Source organism: Phalaenopsis equestris, unplaced genomic scaffold (assembly GCF_001263595.1).
Source record: "Phalaenopsis equestris unplaced genomic scaffold, ASM126359v1 Scaffold000551, whole genome shotgun sequence".
Taxonomy (NCBI): Eukaryota; Viridiplantae; Streptophyta; class Magnoliopsida; order Asparagales; family Orchidaceae; genus Phalaenopsis; species Phalaenopsis equestris.
In genome coordinates this window covers 184030-205440 of record NW_018164991.1, presented here as the reverse complement: position 1 = coordinate 205440, position 21411 = coordinate 184030, and the positions used below count along the sequence as shown (strand labels likewise).

At 33.9% G+C, this 21411-nt stretch overlaps 1 long non-coding RNA gene across 3 annotated transcripts in view; it reads right to left on the bottom strand.

The window, feature by feature from the left end:
* LOC110029115 overlaps positions 1–21405 on the bottom strand; it is a 47718-nt gene extending 26313 nt beyond the window's left edge. Inside the window, exons 1-6 of one of the 3 annotated variants that reach the window (XR_002294488.1) lie at positions 21326–21405; positions 20438–20603; positions 14958–15055; positions 14371–14599; positions 12740–13385; positions 12490–12640 (exon numbers count right to left, since the gene is read on the bottom strand). This is a non-coding gene — a long non-coding RNA (uncharacterized LOC110029115). Of the gene's footprint in view, positions 1–12489; positions 12641–12739; positions 13386–14370; positions 14600–14957; positions 15091–20437; positions 20604–21325 lie in introns of all 3 variants that reach the window. The other 2 variants (XR_002294487.1, XR_002294486.1) reach the window with 2 other exon arrangements.
* Positions 21406–21411: the final 6 nt, after the last annotated feature.

Genomic DNA, 21411 nt, shown 5'->3' with positions numbered 1-21411 from the left:
TTTCAACTCTCTTGTCCTTAAGAATCTTCATTCAAAAAATATTGTGAGCTTCACCCAGCTCCATCTCGAAATATTTGGATTTTTGCTTATTCATCCATTAATCTCGGTCTGTCTGGCAAATGTAATCATGTCACCATAATAAAAAAGCGAATAGATGAACTCGCCATTAATCGACTTCTTAAAATATGCATAATGATCGTATTGGCTCGCGTACTCATATCCCATCATGAACTGATCAAACTTCTTATATCACTGTCGTTATGACTATTTTAGCCCATATAAAAACTTATCCAGTATGCAAACTAAGTCTTTTGAGGCTCCATATCCAAACGACTGTAACACATAAATCTCCTCAATTTCCTAAGTAGAAACAAAGTCTTCACACCAAGTTGCTCCAAAATCAGACTATTGTGTTATAAGTGCTAAGAGAATATGGATCGAGGGATGCGTTACAACTATGGAAAACATCTTATTTTAATCAATCTCTTCTCGTTGCACAAAGTCTTTGACCACTAACTTAGTCATGTACTACACCTGAGCTCCATGAATTCTTTGCATAAAGTCTTTTGGCACTAACTTAGTCATGTACTACACCTGAGCTTCATTAGATTCTTCTTTGCATACGCCCATTTAAACCCAATGGGTTTCCTTCCTAGAGAATGCTTCAGCAACCTCCATGTAGCATTATTCCAAAGAAACACCATCTCTTCATCTATTGCCCTTTTGGGCTCTCCGCCAATTCCTTATAGTGACAAGTAATTTTAGCCTTTGTAGCCGAAAGTGCAAATAAAATATGATTCCCCCAACCAAGCTAATTTTGGTAAATTCTAGTGTTTGAACCTGCTTGTAGTAATAGATTCCTAGGGACATCATCCTCGGCATTTCTTTAATTCCTCCTGAGCTTTATCTATAGGTACCTTCTAAGATGCAATAAAATTAAGTATCTCAGTATGACTGAATGAACTCATGAAACAAATAGAATTGCATCAGACTCCAACTTCTGTTGCATATATGTGGTCTGAAGAAACTCTCCACATACATCAAGTCTCGATGCTTCAACACGCTTGCCTCTTCAAATATAATATTCCTTTTAATGACAATCTTCTTACTTGTTTGATCATAAAGTTTGAAGCCCTTGACAATATGCCTAAAGCCAATGAAGATCGTTTTCTGTGCTTGCGGCCAATATATAATTCTACTCGTGACAGTAAGCCAAACACCCAAACACTTTCATGTGCTTATAATCTCTAGAAGGATGCACTAATCATATTTCCTTTTGGGGTCTTCTTTCCAATAGCTAAGAAGACAGACAGTTCACCAAGTGACTAGCACAATCTATGGCATTGGCCCAATAGACTCGAACATAACAATGGACAACATATACTGAACTTTCTACATCAAAGTGTAGCTCGTTCACTCTGTTATACCATTTTGTTGCAGTTTCTCTTGAACATTAAAGTGATACTCTATCCTAACTCTCTGACACTATTGTAAGAACATGTCCTATGTGTATTCACCCTCATTATCGAATATGATACACCATATCTTATTATCAGTATGAGTCTCAATCCACTTCCTCCAATTTATAAAAATCTCTAACACATCGCTTTTGCGCCTCATGGTGTACATCAAAACATAGCTGAAGAAATCATCGATGAAAGAGACAAAGTATCTCCGTCTGTTAAATGATGTCATTTTCATTAGACCGCAAACATCTGTGTAAATATACCCTAAAATACCCTGTGTTATCAATGATAGTACCAAAAGAATCTCGTGCTTATTGTTAAACAAAATATTTATAGAAATTGAACTTGCAAGTGCTCTCTCCTTTTATCAATTTTTATTTTACCAAAGCCTAAAGTGAAGCCTCTCCAGCATGAGTTAGCCGCATAAGCTACAATAAAGTGGTATCAGAAGAATCATGAGCAAACAACAACAAATCCAATCACTATACTATCCTAAAAATAGTAAAAGTTTTGATGTAGAACTCCCTTCATAAAATTAGTGCACCAGAACATAACCTTAGAACTCATGCCTCAATATCTACCTCGCAGCCATTGGTCTTTAATGCCTTAACTGATAATGAATTCTTTTTAATATCCAGAACATATATAACATCAGTCAACCCCCTCACAATACCATAATGCATCATGATAAAAAAGCTCTCTACATCAATAGTATGACAAGCTTAATTGTTTATTATAGTCACTAAACCTCTATCAAACTACTCCCAATGGAGGCAAATGTGATAGATAACACCTATTTCTAGAATTCAACATGAATCACCTGTATATAAATTGTGGGAAATTACAAATAATGATATATTTGAATCCTCGTCACACCTCTGCATAAAAAGATTAGCTTTCACATCATAGGAAACTCTCTTCCCTTTCTCCTTCAACTTCAAACAATCTTTCTTTCAATGAATAGTCTCTAAACAAAAAACACGCTAATTTTATTGAAGGTTGCTTCCACAAGACCTCCTGCTTTTGAGAAGTATCGTCAATGCCACCATTCTTTGCCCAATTCTTCTTCTTCTCAGATCTATCATGTTAGAGTGTAAGCATCTCAACCGACTCCATCTTTGCAGGCTCTTTGTCCCTTCGACAGAACTCATGATTTAACAAGATCGTAGTCAACTCATCATAATTCAAGACCTCTTCCTCTTTCAAGTGCTCATCAACTAATTCATAGGAAAGTCTTGAATTAAAAGAAGTGTCGTGTCTTCAACTCTAACCTCCTCTTTCAAATTTAACAGATCTAACAAAAATTTTATAAAATAATTCAAGTGCTCGTCAATAGTAGCCACACATCTCATCTTAAGCTTATAGAGATGACGCTTCATATGAAGAAAATTATCCATATTCTTCGCGAGATTTTTTTCTCTAACTTTTGACTATTTTCCTACAGAAGTCATCATCATCGTCTCATATTTGATCTCCTGAGATAAGTAATTTTGTATCAACCCACAAGCACTCTGATTCATCTTTAAGTAATCTCTTTTTGACGATGTTTATCATTATCAAGAACTTTCTCCATAATCAAATAACACAACACATCCATTATCTCACATCTCCACAAAACAAAGTTTCATTTGCTATTAAATCTCATTACAACAATTTTGATGAGATGTGTAACCATTTGATAAATTGACGTCTTTTTCACAATCATGGTAGATGTTGAAGTACCTAACAACATAATATTATTCATGGTTTCATCATACCTCGTAAACTAACTTGCTCTGATCTCTCTGTCTTGTGTCAGTAACTTTGCCAGAATTATAGCCGCTTATTATTTGAATCACATCAATCTGTTTGATAACAAATTATTATTCAAAATAATGTGAAAAACAAAATCACACAACAAACAAATAATCAACAAGTGGTTATTCCACTATCAATAGCGAGAGAGGAAAAAACTGTTGAAATAGAGCTACAACTCTGACACAAAAATCAACTCTAATCTCTTCCATAATGAAGAGAGAAGTATGACATACAAATTAGAAATATTTCTAATGTGAAAAGTTCAAATAATTTGATCTCCTCTAATTAGCTAATAACAACCTTCCTAATATAGAAAAGATCACGTAATTAGATCTCAAATTAAGTTACATAATATCAATCTTCATAATATACAACCATTAGACTAAATATTTTCCAAAACATTAAATTGTAATGATCAAGAGTTACTTATGGGTCATTCATGAAATGAATCTCCAAAACCAACTCTAATATTAGTTTAGGCACTAAATGATTTGAAGCGAGAGTGTGATTATAATAAAGAATGTGACACGAAAAAAAATAAAAGACAGAAAGCAAAAAGCCCTGAGACGTGTGATTTGGCTTTAAGGAAATATATGTCTAAGGGAATGGAGATAGAATTAGAACCACTAAAACTAAAGAAGTCATAATCATGACGTATAATACAAGAGACTCTTGACCCCACACAAACTCACACAAACAATGAATCCTACTCAGTACTAAAACTTGCCAGTCAACCTTTTCTACATACAACGAAATCTTCAATATCTTCCAAGAGTCCTGACGTCTAAAGAGTATAACAGAAACAAGAAGGACCTCTAATTACTAGTCTAAACCTATGAAGCCCTAGCCATGAAGATACATCATGGAATCCATAAAATTTGACTTGTCTTGAAAAACAGTAAGAAAAACACCTTATACAGCCGCAGATCCCAGCCTTAAACGTGCCCTGAGAATAGAAGTTTGCTATTCCTGAGAGTAGCGAACACCGATGCAAGAGAATTAGGGTTTTTTCCTAAGAGCAGCGATCACCCGGTGCAAGCAGGTTAGGCTGTTTTCCTGATTCTCTATAAGGAAATAAAAATAAAAATCCAGAAGTGAAGAAATCTCATTAAACTTACTTATTTCCAAATCAAGTTTCTAAGTGAATACTGAATGGTTGGTACATGCCGCAACTTTCTCCAGGCTGTTTAAAAGCCAACTCTATTAATTTCATGATAGTATATTATTTTGGGGTTTTAAGCAAAGCTTTTCTCATTATGGTTATGTATTATTCAAGTTGATCTGATTTGCCCCTGCATTATGCATTCCCATTTATTAGTTTCATTGTAAATTTTTCAAAATGGTAGGAAAAAGCACAAATTAATTATTAATTTTCTCAAGAATAATGGGCTAATTTCTTTTTTACTGTAATTCAAATACAACGGAACAAGTTTCAGCATCTATTCGTATTCTTTCTGATGTGCACCCTTTATTCAGCCATTAAGTTCAAGCTTTACTAAATCAAGCGTGGAAGCAATAAATTATGTTATGATCAAATTATTTGATAGCCTGCCATCCACTTGGCCCAATAATTCAGCTTCCAACCACCTGTAGCCTGTACTCCCTCTCTTTCACGAGCGCTTATTTCATCCTGAGACCGCAGCAGAGCTGCAAGTGGAGTCGAATGCAAGCTCGTCACGTGGAATTCTGGGACCCACCACAGCAGAAAGTAAAATAAATTAATTAAGCGGAGTTTTAGTAGTGTTATTGTTGTATTATTTAGGTATTTTTGTCGTGTTACTGAGGTGTTATGTGATGTTATTGTTTATTTTTTCTAGTGTTACAGTTGTTTGTTTGTTTATGGATTGAATTATTGTAGTTGTGTCAGTGTTGTACTATTGTGGTAATGTTATTGTATAGTTTTTGTAGTGTTATGGTGATGTTATTGTATAGTTTTAGTATTTTTATTGTGTTGTTATTGTTTGTCTTGTATCTATCTGACTATTTTTAAAATGGGATGGTGATGTGCAGTGCAATGATCCAATCGCAGAGACGTTTCTTCGTGCCGCTGTGCACAATGATCAAGAAGCATATGAATGCTACTGTGCTTATGCATATCATGTAGGCTTTTCTGTTAGAAAGGATCATAGCAGCTATTGGCCAAACTCGAAGAAGATTAAAACTAAAGATTTTATTTGCGGAAAGGCTGACCACAAGGAGTCAAGCCTGACAGATACTGTAAAGTTTAGAAAAGCTGACACGAGGACTAGATGTCAAGTCATGGTTAGATATGTCATCGATGTTGAAGGAAATTGGACTCTTAAGAAATTCATTGAAAGTCATAACCACCCTCTTGCCGAAAGCGGTGATAAACATCTTTTGCGTTCTAGCAGAAAGATAAGTGAGTTAAATGCAGATTTTCTTAGATCAATGACAAGAGCAGGGATTAGAGCAACATATGCATATAACTTTATGGCCACGAAGGTCGGGGGGTGGAGAACCTAGAATGCACGAAAAAAAATACATACAATTTTATTTAAAAAGAAAGAAGGGAAAGAATAGACTTGGAATATATTGTAAGGAATTTGGATAACCAAGGAGCAAACAACACTGGATTGTGAAACTTGACTTGCAAAAAGTTTGAAATGATGGGGATATTATGTTCTCACTCACTTTATGTGCTTAATGTGGCGCAAATAAAACTAATTCCCCAGAAATATTTCTTAATGTGATGGTCTGTTCACGCTAAAAAGAACATGTATAACAACATTGACTACGAACATATGAAGGAATCCCAAAAGTGCATCAGTTCAGCAAATGATCTACTATTTCGCTCACACTCACAAATTTGCATACCAACTCATTAATAAAACACAGGGAAATGAAACAACGAGCAGATGCTTTGAGAAACATTCAAAACATCTATCTACAAATATTGATGATGCATTAGATGGAAAACCATCTCAAACAAATAAAAAATTAAAGAAGACAAAAACGCCAAATGCCCAAGTCAATTTGGATGACCCGGCAAAAATGAGGCCGAAATGAGTTTCTACGTCTAGGTGGAAAGGGTATTGGGAGAAGAATAAGAGACCAAAAAATATATATTTCAATATTATAAGATATTTTAATTATTGTATGATTTTCTTTCTCTAACCTAAATCATTGTATACAGGGAAACATCAAGAAGCATCAACAAACCAAGATCTCGATATACCATTCAAGGCAAATTTATTTGAAATGCCAGATTATCTCAGTCAGGTATATAACTGTAACTCGGTATCATATAACATAAAGGTCGGTGGCATTAGCATTTATAATTCATTTTAATATCTCAATTTCTTCAGGGATATGATGCATTGCAACCAACACAAGGATATACCCAACTGTTGATGGATTCAATAAGTGATTTATATTTGTAATATTATCGAGTCCATATATTTCATATATTTGTATTATTTGTAACATTATCGAGTTCATGTATTTCATATATTTGTATTATTTGTAATATTATCGAGTCCATGTTATCACGTAACTAATATAAGTTGTTATATTGCTAATTCAATAACGCACTTCTGTGTTTAATACTTAATTTATATAAATTGATATATTACAAATTTAATAATGTTGATGTCGTATATAACTTAATTTTGCGGTTTTATTAATATTAGATTTATTAATTATAAAAATTTATAAATTTATACTTAATTTATTACATATATTACTTAATATATATAATAACACACATATACCGTGGTATATTACTTAATTTATACATTACTTATATAAATTGATATATTACTTTTATAAATTTATACTTAATTTATAAATTTACCTAATTTTGCGGTTAAACCGTCGCCTATAACCCAAAAACGTGTTATTCCGCCGCCAATAACGCGTCCCCTTGTTATTCCGCTGAGGTATATTCCCCATGTGTTACCGCGGTGTAACACATGGGGAATATTCCCCATGTGTCATACCAACATAATATAACACTTAGACGTGTTATTCTGCCGTCAAATAACGCGTTAACGTGTTATTTATCGAAAATCTTGTGTTATATTACTTAACTTATAAATTACTTATATAAATCGATATATTACTTTTATAAATTTATACTTAATTTATATATTTACCTAATTTTGCGGTTAAACCACTGGCTATAACGCAAAAAAGTGTTATTCCGCCGCCAATAACGCATCCCCTTATTATTCCGCTGAGGTATAATACATGAGGGATATTAACATATGAGGAATATTCCTCATGTGTTATAGTGTTATACCATTGTAATCACATAGACGTGTTATTCCGCTGAGGCATAACAATGGGGAATATTCCCCATGTGTTACCGTGGTGTAACACATGGGAAATATTCCTCATGTGTTGTACTACCGTAATATAATGTATATATGTGTTATTCCACCGTCACGGTATATAATAATGCGTTATTTATCGAAAATTTTGTGTTATACTTCAATTAAACCGCATTATTTTTTAAATAATCGTATTATACTGCAATATATACACGTTATATTGAGAATACATGTGTTATTACGAATTATTGACATGTTATTTATCAAAATTTAAGTGTTATATCGCAATATTATTGTGTTATTGTTCAAAATTCAAGTGTTATAACGAGTTTAGGTTGTTATAACGAGTTCAAAATTCAATTTTATCATGTTATATGACTTTATAATCCGAAAAATTTCAAAATTTAAGTGTTATATAATAAAATTGTTACTTCTTAAAATACTCAAATAAATACTCAAATATAAGTTATATAATAAAATTGTTACTTCTTAAAATACTCAAATATAAATAAAGTTCAAAATATAAAATAATCGTGTTATACTGCGATATATATTCGTTATATTGAGAATACATGTGTTATAATTAATTATTGACGCGTTATTTTAAATTTTATCGTGTTATATGATTTTATAACCTGAAAATTTCAAAATATAAGCGTTACACCGTAAAGTTTAAGTGTTATAACGAAATATTGTTGATGAAAATTTCAAAATCTTGTGTTATACCGAATTATATGACTTAATGACCTGTCATTTTAAAAATATAAGTGTTATACTGTAAAATTCAAGTGTTATAGCGAAATAATGTTGCTTAAAGTTTCAAAATTCAAGTTTCAAACGAATTATATGACTTTATAACCTATAAGCACATATTTAACCATAAGCAAATGGCATAAACAAATTCACATATTTAAGCATAAGTAACATCAAGTGTAATAAAACCATAAGCACATATTTATTTAAGCGTTTAGATTCTTGGACCACATACAAATGCAGTTGTAAATCTCACCATTTCTTGTTGTCAGTTAAGATAAAGGGTCCAATCAATATCTTGTGCATGTGACAACATCAAAATTTTCATGAATTTGCATACAAACATACCGTCAGTTAAACGAAGAGAAGGTCTGTACGTTCTCTCCAAATGCATAAAGACTTGTAGGTACACCGAAATTGCTCGAGGGAAAGAATAAATTTGTCAGTAAGAACTTAAAAAATAGTTTCTCAAAAGAAGTGGAAGACTCTCATGACATCTTCCTTTATTGCTCTCGAATCTACATGAGATGACGGATTTTTCCTCCAACTATTAGATTCTCCGCTGTTGGGCATGCCTAACAAAAGCGCCACATGGTCGGCGTGGAATTTTACCAACTTCCCACCCATCACAAAAGCTCTTCTTTCTTTATTCCAGAATTCCATGATATGTAGAGTCAACACATTGTCTTGGGGATAGTGAGGCATGTCAAAAAACTGACTCATATTTATTTCTCTTAAAAAAGTCATTATTTTCTCAGGTGCAGTGTATCTAACAGTATCGAGTGCACTCCTCACTACGGAAGGACGACATCTACAATTGAACGTTCTTGCATTCATATACCTACAAAAGAAAACATAAGAAAATATTATTTTATAGATAACAATCTTCATCCACAATTTTAAAAATGATTCAAATGTTATTATTAGAAGTTTTTGCCAGGTTACATATGTGTTATTGTAGTGTTAAATGTGTTATTGAAGTGTTACATATGTGTTATTTATGTGTTATATGAATGCAATTGTTCAGTTTTTGTTGTGTTACAGATGAGTAATTATGTGTTATTGTTGTGTTACGGTGATGTTATCATTGTATTATTGTTGTGTTATAATGTGTTACTATTGTATTACTGTTGTAATATAATTGTGTTACTGTTCTGTTATTGTTGTTTATTGTTGGTTTATTGTTGTATTGTTGTGGTATTCTCGTGTTACTGTTGTGTTAATGTTGTGTTATAGTGTGTTATGAATGTGTTATGATTGTGTTATGATTGTGTTATGCTTGTGTTACGCCAGTAACACTACTATAACACAACAATAACACACTAAAACACATCATAACACATATATAACACATCTATGACACAATTCTAATAACATAGCACAACAATAATACAAAATAACACATCTATAACACCATTATATTAACACAACACAACAATAACACACAATAACACATCTATAACACACAATAACACAACTATAACACAATTATAACACACAATACACACAATAACACACACAATTATAACACACAATAACACATTATAACACATCTCCAAAAATCATAACACAACAATAACACCTTTATAACACACAATATCACACAATAATACGACTACAACACCACTATAATACTACAATAAAACAACTAAAACTTTAACTTTTATTTTAAAATAAACAATGTAGTTACCTCAATGACTTCGGGAGACCGCTAGGTTCTTCTGTTCTCTTGCGACCTTCCATTTTGTGTGCTAAAATGAGAAAGAAAATAAATCACTAGTTGTTGCAATGAAACGACTAAGCACAAATATTTGGAATGAGTATTGCATAACCTACCTTCTGTTTCCAGAGTCAAAACCGAATGAAGTACCACCACCAGCCGTTTGAATGGAGAACCACTGCCGCCGAAGCTAAGCCGCCGGCCGAAGGGCCGATGCCGAAGAATGAAGAGGCTTGAAGCCGAAGGATTAAGAAGCCAAATGCCGAAGGAGGAAGAAGCCGAATGCCGAAGGAGGAAGAAGCCGAATGCCGAAGGAGGAAGGAGGAAGGAGGAAGGAGGAAAAGCCGAAGGATGAAGAAGCCTGAAGCCGGAGGAAGAAGCCGAATGCGAACCGACGAAAGGCTCCAAAAACGCCGGATCTAACTTTTTGTCTGTTTCGGGATTTAATTTGGGTCGGGTTCACGATAAACGCACATATTAAATTTCTCGCGTGATTCGGGTCGGGCCAAGCTTCTTTTTTAATTTTTAAATGTTGTGGGACCCAATTCCACTTGTACTCCACTCATTGGACTCTGCAAGCAACTCACCCTGCGGAGTCCTGAGGCAATGAAAATTCCTCTTTCACATGCATATAAATCGAAACAGATGAAGCAAAACTACGCATCAATAATTAACTATAAAAAGTAAAAATAATGCAACAGGCCACTATTCTTTTTTCTCCGTGCACTCGAATCCAATCCTTAAAATTCTTCACTAATTTTCAAACTAATACCAATGCATACTCATTTGAGCACCACAACAGATTTAAAAAGAGACAATAATATGATGTTCATACTGAAACATTTTCATGCAACAAAGCAAAAAAATATAAATAAAGTAAAATAAAAAAGAGAAAATCTAACTATTTCTCAAGGGTAAAAATCAGCAATGGTAGTTTAATAAAATTTCATTCCAATTTACTTAATTAGCTAAAGAAAAAAGGTATTAATTGCCTGGAGATCACTTCAGCAGAGTCTAGTGAAGGCCACGCATAGAGCTGTCCAAAAGTTTTATTTGTTTGTCTAATCGTAGGAAAGATACAGATACAATGTGTTGGAGGGCCCAAACATGGCACCCTACCCACACCAAAACTAAAAGGGGTTTCAAAACTAGAAAATACTAAAAAATACATTAGAGACATAAAGAAAAATCCTAAAAAAGCTGAAATACATAATATCAGGTGGCTAGAGAGCAACTCAATTTGGTTTTGCCTCTGTCTCTGGTTCGCGGAAAGGAACAAGCTAATAAATTGATAAGATGATTGTCATTGTCAGTAGTAACCAATGTATCATCCAATATGTTCCCGAGCTGGAGTCGGCCTCCATTCTTCTTCTTCCTCCTGGAATAGACCTGTCATTCCTCTTCCGAAGATTGGCTCCCTTGATTTTGATCTAATGTGTGTTGGAGATGTGCAGATTGTTGAACATTAGAAGCATCTACATGTTGTATCGGTTTATCTGTTATTAGATCAAAGGAGCACTCTCGTGTGTCTTTGCATGTAAGTGAGTCTTCTTCAATAACAGTTGGTGCTATAAGCACAACTGGATTTGTAGCTGTAGTATGTTGTTCTTCCTCAGAAACTGTGGTGTTAGGAAGAGGATCGGGTTGCATCTTCTCGACAGGGATAATAGGTAGTTGTTTTTTTAGTGATATTCAGCCTTAGATGAGGATGCAAATGATAGCAAATAGTAGAGTTATGACCAAACATAATACAATAAGAGCAATAAGGAGGATGTGGTTCCATTTCAACCTTTTAATTTTAAGGATAGTGTGTGTGTGTGTGTGTGTGTGTGTGTGTGTATTCATTGAAATATTCGTAGATATACTGCTATGTGATTAAAAGTCTGAGATTATATTTTCTAACATTTATACATTTATATTTGCATGGATATAAGCGTAATAGTATAATCAACATATCAAATCAACAATTTTTTTATGACTTTAAAGTAGAGTTTATATTCGTCAACATCCCTTATTCAGCTCGATAATAGTGAACTGAACTAAAATAAAATTTTTTGAAGCATAACGATCCAAGTGGAACAACTAAGTTCGGTCAAACTTAGCTCATTTATACCTCCACTAATGTATTCTCTAATCCAAATTTTAAGTTCCCCAAATCTATTGATATACTCTAGAGTTATTGATTCGCCTACATATCTTTATGTAGTGTGGGCCACATCTCTTAACATGGAGCAGATAGAATGAATAGTCGTGTGATTTAATTACTATCAGTTCCTTCTCTGATAATTGGAATGTGTCCTTCCACAGTTTCATCTTCTTTCCTTGTTTGTCGGCAATTAATGAATACACCAAGCTGGTTTAGTGGTTCCGTATTAAACTAAAACGAGCTGCTAAAATTCAGTGGAATAAAAATTGACAGTGGTTTTTGCAAGAGGTCTACAAGCAGAAAAATTTAAATTACCTGCGTTATAAAGAAGCGCAGGAAGGTTTGCATTGAATAAAAAATGTAGATCAGCAAGGCTGTCAAAACTGTGGGCAGTGTTTTATGTCTCGTCAAAATGCTGCTTCATTTGTGCGCAGAACAGAGCCAGCCAAGACGAGATCTTTGAAGACTGCAGAAGAATGGGACTGTTAAAACTGGTTCTCAAACTAAAGTGAGGTTCAGTCTAAAAAAGTCAAAACAAGTAACTTATATCTTTCTGGTTCATTACCCATTTCACCATGAGAAGCATTCAGCAGTAGAAAGCTATAACCAATAGATAACACTAAAGATAAACATAGGCTCAGTTTGGCGCAGATGTAGTTTCTCGGTTTTTCAACCGTAGCTGCACTGCTTCAGGATGCTGCTGCGAGAAAGCTACTGTGGGGAAGCTGTCTGTCTGTTTGTTGCAACTGTGGGGCAACTGTTTCTGGAAAATTGACTATTCTGCCTCTATTCAGTAAATTTGTTTGTAACAAAACTGTGACACCCATATATTTAATATTTCAGAAACAGAAACTCATTTCAAAACATAATACGCCACTCACTTAACAATGAGTACCAAAAGTGCTACAAAAAAAAAAATTAATAAAATTACAAGTAAAATAATGATGATATTATTTTTAACATAAAGGCGATGGATGTCTCGTTCTAAACTGTCCTCCAATGATGCTATCAATTCGTTATCACTTTCAGCAGTGAAATCGACCTGATCATTAGCCCATCGGAAGAAGTCACACCATTCTGTGAGTTTTTGGGGGCATCTGTAAAAGTGGCGACCGTAGCAGTGGGTCTGTCGTGACCTCAGAAAGAAGTCTCTAGTCCGCAGTAGCATAGCAATTTTTGTGACGTCCCTGAATTTTTGGAGCTCATCTTTCCTGAAAACAGTGAAATAAAATCTATATAAGTATTTTTAATCTTTTCTGTACGAAGTTTTTGAGTAGATCATACCATGCGCTTACAGGTACTCACAAAAGAATTGAAACCAACTGACAAAGTCCGCAATTTAATTGAATGGAATAAAAGTGTTTGTAGCCTCTTGAGATTTGGTAGGTAGCATGAACTACAATTTGTTCGACTGACATCAGCCAACATGATTCGAACACATCATTGCACAATTCGGTAACAAATAAGTGATTTAAAAAGCTATTAAGAGCTCAAATAAACCGGAGTCATCATTAAAAAACAATTGTTACTGCTTTGCTTGGCTTAAAGTGTTCAATACGCCACCAATAAAAGACTGAGGCAGGCAACAACTGCACTAATTGAATCCAAAACCAATGCGTCAGTTTGCTCCTAAGTCACAAAGCAATACATACCCAGTAAACTATGGCATAACACAACATCAATTCTGTGTTACAAAATCAAGATCAAGGGATGTCCAGTATGCTGATCATGTCACATAAATAATAACAAACCACTGATGTAAAAATAGGCACAAGTCGATAATTACCCAAGACGATGTAAAACTTGCGGCTGTTTGAATATGTTGATATATATCCCACTTCCAAGAGACAAAAAGGATACCAAAGTCTCCTTTAAAGAAAAAAAAAATATTGCTCGTATCATTCTCCTATTCACTGTTCAGAGCAAATCCTGCTTTCACTCTATATTCAATTCAACAATGCAAATATTTGGCATGCACATGTATCATACAAGTTTGAACCGAAATACAAGCTGCTTTACAGGTGGTTTCTGTATATTGGATAAAATGCAGCACTGAATTATTAAAAGTTCTTCGGCTTATTTACATATTTGTATACTAACTAATATAGTAAATGCTTATTTTTTAAATTTTTATACAAATCATAACTAATCATATTTAAATTTCAGCTGAGAGTCTGAAGGGGTAGATTTGCTTACCCTTTACCCGTAACTTCTAGGATTTTGTACAAATATATGAACAGCTCCTTGACATGTTGAGCCACTACAATCACAACTTCTTCTGAGCTAACCTTTCATTCCAATTCAGGCATCGAACTAAATTGTGCAACCAACAGCTCATGCATATGCAAACCGAATCTCCTCTAGAGAGCTGCTGCCTTTTCCCATCAAATGATACCCAAGCTTTACTCCATGCATCCTTTGGAATCTGGTGATTTTAAATGTGAATTAAAATGTGAAGCGATTAAGAAAGATTCAATGTTCTGATACTGTAAAAGATCGAGTGTTAAAAAAAAAAGAGTAAATGACATAAGAGGCAAGGATTACATAGATATTTATATTATCAAAATCCTAGTAGAAAGATGTCTTGCAGAATGCAAATTCATCGCTATTAAAGCAAGAAAACAAACTTTCAAGACAACATGAAACGCAAGCTTGACTTCAATGACAAAGTTCTAAATAAAATCATCTAATAGTTGTTTCCACATGCAGTCATTCCAGCAAAACGGGAAGAAACATAAACATAATTGAATAAATTAATGAAAAAATTCAAAGATGAGACTAACCTTCAACTCAAGTTGTGCAGAATCAGGAAGTATAACAGATCTGACAGTGAATGTGGGCATATTGGCGCAAAGAGCATGCAAGGAACATTTGGGTGGACCTGCATTTTATTGTATATAAGTTATAAAGCATTTTCTGCAAAGGGGAAAACACACTATAAATTAAATTTAGATACTCTTCAGATAGTATAAGGGACAGTAAACAAGCTCGACTGCAAGCATTTCCTTGAGCATTGCTTTATAAACTGGTACCACTAGCAGAATCAAAACCAAAAAGCGGAGTGGATGCCATATAATAAAAATGAACATTGTGCAGCATGGAATTTAAAGACAGCTACAAGAGCTGGATCATCAATTCATGGAAAACACAGTCAAATGCCTTTTTGAAAGCCAAAGAAGACCCGATATAAATAGTTTCTTAATCTAGCTGATAGTAAGCAAAAAATTTATCTTTAGGGAGATTCTGCTTAGCTCCGGCAAATAAATCATTATCATCATAGCCTAGCTTATCCCCAACTATCTGGAACCGACTTTATCGGTCAGGCAATTATAAATAAGCTAATAGAGAATTTCAGATTATATCATAGTAGTAAAAGCTAATGGTAGTCTTATCAGAGTGCATTCGTCATTCGTCATTTTAGTAAGTGTGAAACAACAAATATTCAGCCTAAATCTGATTTGAAACATTTAATTTAACTACAAGAAAAAGGTAACAGAAGTTCTTATTTTACACAGCATAGATTCTCCTACAAGAAATAAAAAGGCATAAAGTCATTAGCAGTTGTTGCACTTCAGAAAGATCATAAAGATTTAAAAGAAAGAACTCAAAGGCGGAGCATTATTCATTTGGCTTACAGGCAACAGAAAACCCTAAACCTATTGTTCCTTTCTAGAATATATGACTAAATTTCTTTTATAATAATTCTTCTTTTTTAATTTTTTTGAAAGTTGGCAAAATGCTAAAATTGAGTTGTTCTTTCTACAAAACCTCAGCATAATACCAATAAGAAAGATTTACATACATACCACCCAATCCATAAATGCCCCTACATATAATCTTATAAATGTACTAGGTTAAACCTACTTTTGAGTTAAAGGAACAATCAACAGTAATTCAATTAATTCAATTTTAAGAACTTTGATTGTTCCTTATTGAGATTTTAACTTTGATTGAACATTGACGGTTAAGTACTTAAAACTAAATCTCACCAGTCTAGACTAACTTCATCCATTTAAAGTATAAAATCTAGAAATCACCATAACCGAAGATCAAAACAAGAGGGGGGAAATTAAAAAAAGGTGCACAGAGAACCAAATTTCTAAACTGCAAAGCCTCCAAAAATGCATATCAAGCATAAACTGAAATCAGCAGATGATGAAAAAAAAAGGCTGGTAGAGGATAAAGCAGATGAGCTCAAGTTGTTCATCGAGCGCATTGGTTCATTTGCAGCCTAACGGGATCAGAAGAATGCATTAACTATTTTTACATCAGATTTGAATCAGCAACACAAGTTCATAACCTATAAGTCAAAAAACCCTTCAAAAAACAGCACAGCATTAAAAAACAAAGAGCATGACAATGTAACAATTCATTTTAGTTCAACAACAGTATGAAACCTCTATTAACATCATGAACATCCGTTTCATTGAATGCTATGAAATCAAAATTATGAATGGAGAAAACTGTCTTGTTGTATTAGCTCCTCCACGGTTCCTCCACCAAATCCAAAAATGGTTGAATGGTGGGTGCTTGAAGAACAAAGAAATAAGATAAACCACAAAAAATTATTTGAGAAGAGTAGGCAAAAGAAGATTTTGAGAAGAATGTATTGAAGGCTTTGCGGTCTGCAAGTGGAGGAAGCCATAGATACTTATTCAGCCATTACTCTTTGGGGCTATCAAGAGGTTTGTGTCCCTCTCAATCTCTCTTTATGATTCTGTTTGGTGGCGGCAGTGGTTTTGCTAGCGGTTATGGGGAGGCGGAGCTTGCCCGAGAGAAGCTGTCGGTAGAAGGCAGGCGGGCAAAAGAAGCATAACATATCTAAAGCATCCAAAAAAAAAAAATTCTTACCGCTGCTTCGATGAAGAGAATCTGGGCTGCTTGAGAGGAGGACGACCTTTGGAGAAGAGGAGGAGAGGGTGAGAATCCGGGCTGCGTGAAAGGAGGACCTTCGGAGAAGAGGAGAGAGGAGTTCATTGCCTGCGGGGACGAGAATCTGGGCAGGATTTGTTTCAGATGGGGTAACGCGAAGAAGGCACAGGGGTAACAAGCAGGAAGGCAAAGTTGGGACACAGAGCCGTGGACGCTTTCCGCGTTGGGGAAATGGTGGCACGCCGCAGCGGCACCTCCTCCCCAAACAGCCAAAACTAGTGGCGTGGTGCCACGCCGCAGCCCTGCCGCCGCCCCAAACAGAGCCATAGTGATAAGCTTGAGCTTACGGAGTTTCTAGAAACACTACAAATAATTTGAACCCATGACCAGTGGAACTTGCAGATATCACTCTGGTAAGTGTAGTAATGTCAAGCCACATTCACCGGCATTTCTTCTTCAGAAACGGCATTTTCTAGTTTTATGGGCTGCCAATAACAAATCACTCTTAGTGCTGGTAATTTCCAATATCAAACATACCGGAAATTTAAGAAAAGGCACGAGTGTCAAGATAGAAAGCAATAGCTTTGGGTTTGGTTGTTTGGTAGCGCAGCAGAACACCACCCTGATTATTTGGCAAGATTTCGCTGCAATCCACTGCAGAAATACGCTGAAATGTCACATAGTGGGCCATGCCTGGGCAAAGCATGACATGGGATCTATACAGCAGTGGGACAAACAAACGCTGCTTAACAAACAAAACCAAAAGTGTTTCCAAAGGAAGAGCCGAAGTAATGTACATAATTTAGGGTAGTTTTCTTATTTAAGACTTCGTACAATCCCAACTCTCCTGGCATTTATGGGAAGAATATTCTCAGACTCGTTCATAATCATGCTATTATGAGGGGCATTAACTATCTACATAAAGAAAAAAGGATGCTTTCATGCATGACACCCAAATCTAAATTACTCACATAGCTAACACCATGATGCATCAAATTTTCAACTGCTCACCCAAAAAATTGAAAGTAAATACAAAATACTTGGGTTTGTTAAAGAAACATAGTTCAGTAGTTTAAAAAAAAGAATTGAGTGTGAGTTTCATAAATAATACAGATTTAGATATTATGGGAGAAAAAAAATCTTAAAAAATATCACTATTACTTAATATTAGAGGCATGATATTCATATTTACTGCTGCTTATTGTGAAGAACACGATTTAATAATAGCATATTGATATAAAATCAATGCAATGAACAATGAAATAAAAAAAAATAACACAAGAAAGTATTTTATAGACTTTCGCAAGACCTCTTTTATAGAAAATAATTAAAAGGCAATAAAACAAGAACACACGAATTGTATCAAAAGGCTATTATAAAATTAATCAACTGATAGGGGTCTTTAATTCCTGTGCTTATAGTTTCCTTGTAAGACTTCAATCTATGTGCTCACAATTTGCTCATGAGATAAGCAAGACCGATTGAATTTGGATCACAAATTTGGCCATCTTCCCGTTGATACAAATTCTAAAAAGAAATATAAAATAAATATTTAATCTTCGAGAGAACATTTTCCACACCTTCCAGAACACTCTAGCAACATGAATGAATATCAAACAAGTTTGAGCAAAGCTCAAACTTTTGTATTAAGCGTACCTTAATCATCATATTTGTAGGATTATCAAAGGTACCTATCTTCCCCTCAACAATATTAGCACGAGCTATAACATCAAGAAAGAAGTGGTAACGAATATCAATGAGCTTAATCCTATCATAGAATATTTGATATTTGCTGATACAAATAGCACTCTAACTTTTACACATTATTTTGGTAATCTTCAAATATTCACTAAGCTCTTCAAATAAACCTTTCAACCAAAAAATTTTTTTGGAAGCAACAATAATTATCATGTACTCAACTTTATTTATAAATAGTGTCATTAATGCCTGTAAAGTGACCTGTCAGTTAATCGCATAACCACCGATAGTAAACTCTTATCATATAAGTGATTTCTTTTTATCAGAATCTCCAACAAAATTGGAATTAGCATAACCAATGACTCTATTTGTAGTTTTCTCGAACTACAAAAAAACAACATTTATTCCAAATAGATACCTAAAGATCTACTAGATTTCTTTCCAATGCTCATTACCCACATTACTCGTGTGTTGGCTAACTATGCTAGCTACGTATGAAAAGTCAAGACAAAAATATATCATAGCATATATAAGAGATCTCACTAGAATAGAATATGAAACTCAAGAAATATACTCAATCTCATGTGATTGTGAACACAAAGTTGTTGGATTCTAAAATGCGTAACTAATAGAGTACTAACAAATTTGATATTCTACATATTGAACTTATGCATAACTTTTTCAAAGTATGTCAAATATTTTATTCCATCTCCCAAATCATTTATCTCATATTTACTACTAAGTTGAGTTTTTAAATTCATGATATCATTTTTATTATGAGCAACTATCAACATATCATCAATATATAAAAACAAATAGTTAAATGATCCATCATCATTCTCTATCAAGTAAACACAATTATCATAGGTGCTCCACTTAAACACATGAACAATCAAGAATGAGTCAAATTTTTTATACCAATACATAGGAGATTATTTCAAACCGTAAAAAATTTTAATTTTCTACTTGAATTGTGTATCTTATTCTTAATTCTGAATTTTAATCTACTATTTGTATCAACACTAGACTCTTCTCTTAAGTTTTATCATGAATGACAAAACTTTCTCCTTAAGTAGGTTCATTTACAAAATGTTTTATCTACTATTAAGAAAATAAAACATCTTCATCTAGAGTAAGTGTCTCTCGTCAAGATGTTATCTCTAAATATTGCATACAACAAGATTAATGTCAATTCTTTTTCATCATAATTAACTTCTACAACATCTAAATCAAAGACGATTTGGATAAGAAAGCTCGCATTTTAACCTATCAAAAAGAAAGACCGGTGTTACAATTTAAAAGAGTGATATCATATTTCACTGTTGTCATCATTTAGATAAAAAATTGTCTCTAATATCATTTTTTATAAAATTGATGCAACTAATAATAAAAATAAATAAAAGAAAAAACATAAACTTTATGTGGAAAATCCAAGCTTGGAAAAGATCACAAATAGATGAGGAGAATTCAATATGTCAAAAAAGAAGTTGTAAGTGGAGAGCCTCAGCTAACATAAGAAAAACTAAAAAAAGAAGTTATTTTGTACAAACAAAGTACATATTTATAGATTTCTGTAAGACAACTTTTAAAAAAATAATAAAAGAGAACTAATGAAGTGAGAGCACGAAGATTATAATCAAAAGACTATTATATGATTAATTGAAAGGCAGAGGTCTCCAATCAATGTGCTTACTTGTAAGACTTCAATCCGTGTACTCACAGCTCCTTTATGAGAAAGAAAACTCACAGAATAAGGGTCAGCAATTTAACACATACCATGGATCATAGTCATGATTAATGTGGGTATCATTTTCTCCATTGATTTGATATCATATTTAAGAGAATTTAAAATCAGTTCCCTGCGAGGGAAAAACAATGTAGCACGATGTTGCATACTTCATTACATCAAATTTTTAAAGTTAACAATTCTTTAGCAACAACAATCATGTCTTTCTAGAGACTAAATTTGTGTTAAAAATATGCTAAATATTATATGCCCCATAAGCCAAGAAATGTGCACGTAATGCCATTTAATTTATGTTAAAAATGCATTGACATTTTTGGTGCTAAGAAACATAACTCCATTTCAATGGAAAAATACTTTTAATTTCTTGGAGCTCTGATAGCCAAACGGTGTTCAACACCAATTGTGTGAAGAGATTTGATGTTACCGCACCATCTGCCAGTATAACGCACTCTTTGTGTACAATATGACACATAAATTTAAGCATTGGCCTTTTCAATGTTTTACACAAAGTATATACACCCTTTTACCTACAGTTCATCTTCGTGGTGCTGAAGAAACTGTGAACAAAACATAAGCTTTCAGCAAATATTACACCCACATAACAAACACATTAACTATTGAATGAATAAGTTAAAATGGTTTAAGAAGCCATAACTGCTTGTACTACTTGCAGCAGCTACATAGTGTACCCTAATTCCTGGAATGAACTGTATTAATTTAAGTATGTCCCTTCTGCTTTGAATAGTAAACAAACGAATTATGATTGAATCATTGTGGCGGTAACAATAGGCATTATGACACTAAATGTTATGGTTACCATGGTACTTTTTATACCTTGTACAGAGTCGTCCTGCAGCCTTCATTGCCTCAAGATTTTAGGGACTGTTTCACTCTTTCAGCTCCAGCTTTATCTCCAGTTA